Source organism: Lygodium microphyllum, chromosome 22 (genome assembly GCF_053477565.2).
Source record: "Lygodium microphyllum isolate KBCC chromosome 22, Lygodium_microphyllum_v1.1.10, whole genome shotgun sequence".
Lineage (NCBI taxonomy): Eukaryota > Viridiplantae > Streptophyta > Polypodiopsida > Schizaeales > Lygodiaceae > Lygodium > Lygodium microphyllum.
In genome coordinates, this window is record NC_141156.1 from 67,292,668 (window position 1) to 67,298,088 (window position 5,421).

A 5,421-nucleotide genomic window follows, 5' to 3' on the forward strand; every position below is an offset into this window, starting at 1 on the left:
TAAATGCAAAACCATGAAGTTTCTTGTTTTACTATAATGGAAATAGATTCTTATCTTAACAAGGATATTGCGACATTTATAAAGTCATAATGGTGTGAAGATATTCTAAATGACAAACAACTGAGGTGTATTGAATCGGTGGACAAGTTGTGCATATTAGCAACAATCCAACAATTGGATTGTGGAACATGGCCCCAAAAAAGTCATCTCACAAGCTCTACAATTATAATCCAAGTATAGAAAAAGCTCCAAATGTGACTAAAGACACGTCTCCATTTTAGAGCTTGCTAGATCAAAACATTTGACGAGATAGATAATGCAATGTCATGCACCATGGCTTGGTAAAATATTGATTTACCTTTAGTAACATATGTCTTAATATATAATACTCAATATGATCACTTTTAATAACCACATGATTGGCATTGAGGTGTAACATTTCTCTAAATAATGACTTGAAGGGACCTTTGCAATAAGATACTTTACACACATATACCTCACAATATTGGCCTTCCACAATACATTTGACATATTGTAATCCATATTAAGTGTCTACAAAGTAGGGGGCTTATGGATATGTAGAATTATCATGGGTGGATCTTGTGTGTTTTGGAATGATTGGCCAAAGTCCAAGAAGAAAGCATTTGAGCTATTGTCCTATGAAATGTCCTGAATACCAACTACATCATTCTCTACCATATGCTCTCATTCCAAAATCCTAACTTTATCTTGATTTAGTTGTGGTTCTCTTTGAACAAGTTCTACAATTCAATCCATAACTTCTTGGCACATTTTGCTGATTTGTTCAATAATTTCTCCTAGCATAACATTACATATTTGTGCATAGTATAGTATACAATTTTGTGCTATTCTTGTGTCACTCATGCATTTGGTTATCATAATGTCCTCCAGTAAAAGCTTATGTTGTTTCTTTGCTTAGGTTTCACTGAAAAACCCAGTGGGAACTTTGGATGTGTCATCCAATCCATGTGCCTATCCAATATTGGACTAAAAAATGGTCCTTTTAATAAGTTTGACTCTCTCTCTCTCTCTCCACACACACACACACACACACACACACACACACACGTATTTGTTTACAAGATTTTTATTGAGGTCCAATTTTTAAGGAGAGACAAAGAGGCAACTCCTTAAAGGGCCTATGGTTAAGTCCAAATGTTACCTAATGAATATTTTCGATAAATCACATTTGGAAAAAGTACATTGTACATTCATTATTGTTGGGGAGACTCTTATTAAGCTCCATGAGCATATTAATCAAATGTGAGTCAGCCACACATGTCACATCTAAAATGCCTCAATACCTCTTACCTTCTCTACCTTGCCACAATTTTGAAAAGTGTATGCTTGAGGTACTAAGCAAGCACCATCTTTGCACCTTATGGAAGGGGGTCTTCCTCTATTGCTACCTCTTTTTGCCAAGTAGCCACGATTTGGGTAACATCAAAATGGTTGTGACATGGAATATATTGTTAGTGCATCATCATTTTGTCATCTTGATCATTTAAGTTCACTTTATCAACTTGCAAGACATGATGTTTAGTAAGTGACATTGCAAGTTCTTACACTCACAACTTGTTTTCATTTTGATCTATTGTCCTACAAAGGCACATAAGAGATTTAGCTATCGATATAAACTAACATTAATTAAGTTATAAGATAATTAAAATTCAATTCAAAATTCACATTTACAAGGCAATGCTCAAGGTAGAGTTTGTAATGTGTAGCATTTAAGTGAATGGATGTTGAATCGTTTATATTCAGTAATGGTGACAACAATAATGAACTAAGGTTGATACCTCACATGTAGCACCATTTATTCTTAGCTTTCTTATCAAGATGTATTGGCATGTAGGTCATTGTGCACTATATCGCAATAGTGCATGTCATATACTAATGTGAACTAGATAATATCTTAAGCACATGTGCCTTGAATAGTGAAGGAGCTCCTCTAAAGATATGTGATATTGAACAACCATTAGTTTTTTTCATTTTCCTTTCATGGTGTACCAAAATGTTGGTCTAATTTGCCTCCATGCCAATGCCACATTACTAATATAGCTAGTGTAGGTACTACTTGGATATGCACCATGCTAACACATAAAATGTCATGACATTTAGTTTACTACTAGTATTACTAGTATATGTACTACTTGAATGTGCACCATGCTAACACATAAAATGTTATGATATTTAGTTTATTACCATGAATATGAGATGTTGTTCATTCATTTTGTGGATTTCATTATTATTTTCCATTCACCACATAATGATGACTTCTTGCATGTATCTGTGTGTATCACTGGTCGCATTGTGCTAGGTGAATGTAGATAGGCAAGGAATCAATGTGCTTTGTATTTCTAGTGATGAGATTATTAGTAGTTAAAGTTATGTAAATGAAATGATTTTTTAATTTACCAATGGATCACCTTTTGTGTGTGGATTATTGTTTTAGGCACCTATAGTGCATGGATTGTTATTCATTAGTGTGCTTATGCATGGGGCAATGCAATATTTTTATGTGCTCTTATGTGGGTGATTATTTATTATTGTTGTAATCCTTATATTAAGGCCTTAAGAAGAAATAACTATTTTATTAAGGCTTAGAATAATTCCTTGAAAGTGGGTTGCTAATAAAAAGAGAGGGCTATTTCTTAGTTTAGCCTTTCTAAGGTTTCATCTATGACCTTTTCATGATGTTCCTCCTTAATGATGAGACCCAATGGCCATGTTTCATTGAATAAAGGATTTCAATCAACAACGCTTTCAAAAAAAAGTTAAGCATTGTAAAGGCTTGCCATAAAGCCTTCTAATTGACATCCTTCAAACAACAAAGGGGATTAGTTCTTAGCTTTTTCTCCCTCCTAAGGCTCATCTTTATTATAGCTCAATTTATAAAACTGTGAGTTTGTATACTAATTTTTTGGCACGTTTTAATAGCAAGGAGAATCTCTAGTCCCAAGCAAACACAAAGAACATTAGATAATAAGAGGTTGAATTGATGAAGCCCGTGAGCTCAATGGCTCCACAAAACTGCGTGGAGGAAAAACTTAGACCCTTGACAATGGCAAAATGATTTATCGTCCATTACCTCTAGCCCCAACAAAGTATGTAATAAACCTACACAAGGTTCACATTTGTGACACCCCAACCTACTAGAGTTATAATCTCTAGTAACTCAAGAAGGATAATACAAAATTAGGCTAAAAAGTAAATTACAAATAGGTTTATTATTTGATTAATAACAATCTCTATCATTGGACCTTCTTAAATTTACAACCTAGAGAAAAAAATCTCTAATTTATTTATGTTTCAAGTCCTCAAAATATGAACTAAGACCATAATCCATCCATTGAAGTAGTATAACCTTGATATAATAGATTCTATCCCTAAAATTACTTTTTCTTAGGTGAAGTTAGTCTTTCTATGCCTTTGTATTGAAAGGAGGATATTAAAGTCCACAAAGCATGAAAGAGAAAATCATCTTGAGATGTTATGGAAGATGTCTTATATTTCATCATGGAAGAAAAGATAACAATGGTTAACATAATAAATGATAGAAAAAATTGTAAATGCATCTTGCTATATCTATATCAATGTTCTTGTGATGTGATGATGTTACTTCTCATTGATTGTTCCCTCTCTAAATACGTGATCCCATGTATCTCATCTATTATGTGCACAATGATATGTTTTCTTAAACTTAGTTAGAAGTCGATCCACAATATCCATCTATAAAATAATGTATACCTATATTAGAATACGACTATAATAGTAGAAGTACATAAGCTTAACGAACCTAAGTGGTTATACTTACAAACTCATCCCCCCATGATGCTCATCCTCCTAATCCAAATTGTGAAGACCGATGATGTTCCATCTAGATACCCCACACCTCTTTGTGTTGCTCATTTGCTAATCCCTTCTACTACATGTCCATTCGCTTCCTTCCACTTCCCCCTATGAGCAATAATAGGTTTAACTAGTGGAGAATTCCCTTGCTCCATCCTTTCGTATGGGTATATGCATGTTGCATCAATAATGGCCTCTTATTCCCTATGATGATTAGCATCCTTGTTCTTGTTTATCTATTTGTAAACTTTTTATCCTTAGGATTTGGGAATCTCTTATGTGTAGCTTTTATGGTTTCTATTAGCAAGCTAGGTTTTTATTTCTAAATTACAAGAAATAATATGTGTATGTGGTGGAGATGTGGTGTGCCTTATAAAACAAAGGTAATTAAGTACCTCCTTTCCATGTGTGTCCACTTGATACCAACCTATGCATTTGTGTCTCATAGTATATGAGACATCTTCCTAGAGGTTTCTATTGGCTCTAAGAGATATCCTATCTTCCTGTGATCCCTAAGGATCCTCCACCAACTCCACTTTCCCTACTACTATGATGTCCTCAACTAGTGCATGGGGATAGGTGAGCTATTTTCGCATACTAAGACTCTAAAAAATACCAAGTTATTATCTACATAAACGATTCCTTAATAGATATCTTTCTTTATATAAATCTTTATATTCTATGACCCAAAGGAAAATCGCAAAAAACTCACAAGAACTTCAACAGAATATGCTTGAACTATGAAATATATTTGAGTAGTGAGAATATTTATGTGGAAGACTTGTCTAAGGAGCATGACATTCTACATGTGGAAACTACATTTGAACCACATATTGTAATGAGAAAAAGGGAATATATGACTAATGATTAAAAGGGGTAGAAATGGGAAAGGGGGGCGACTATTTTTGGTTGCCCCTCTCCTCCCCCCAATCTTGAAGATACACAAATCCCCCTCCAATCACCTCTAGTGATGGACACCCCCCCCCCCCTCCCCGCCCCCCAAAGAAAAGATAGTTCAAAAATAGCATGACCTCTTTCCCTGTCTCATTCTATAAATTTCCCCATGAGATGAAGTGAAAATAGGAAATCCTAGAGATGCAAGGCTTTCACAATTAAGAGAGAGTGACAGAGAGAAAGAGAGAGTTGAGATAGAGAAGAACAATGAAAAAAGAAAAAGAGATCATGTAAGAGAACAAGAGTGAACTAGGGTGAAGTGCAAGCCAAATCAAAACAAAGAAAGTGTGTGACAAGAAGACCCCATTTCTTCATCATCTAACCTTTCAATTCCTTTCTTCATGCCTCCACGAAGGTGAATTAATGTAGCAATGTCCTGTGGATTATCGTCCACCATGTAAAAACTCTGGATGCTTCATGTGTTGGGTCAACTTCAAGACAATGAGAATAGTGCAACAATGTCATTAGAAGAGAAGATCACAAAAGAAAAAGTTACATTGAGTACCATATGCATTTGAAGCTTTGATTTGGTAAGCTAAGGTTTATGCAAGTTGTGAAGGCCATTGCTGTGAGAGAGTAAGGAAGAAGAACAAA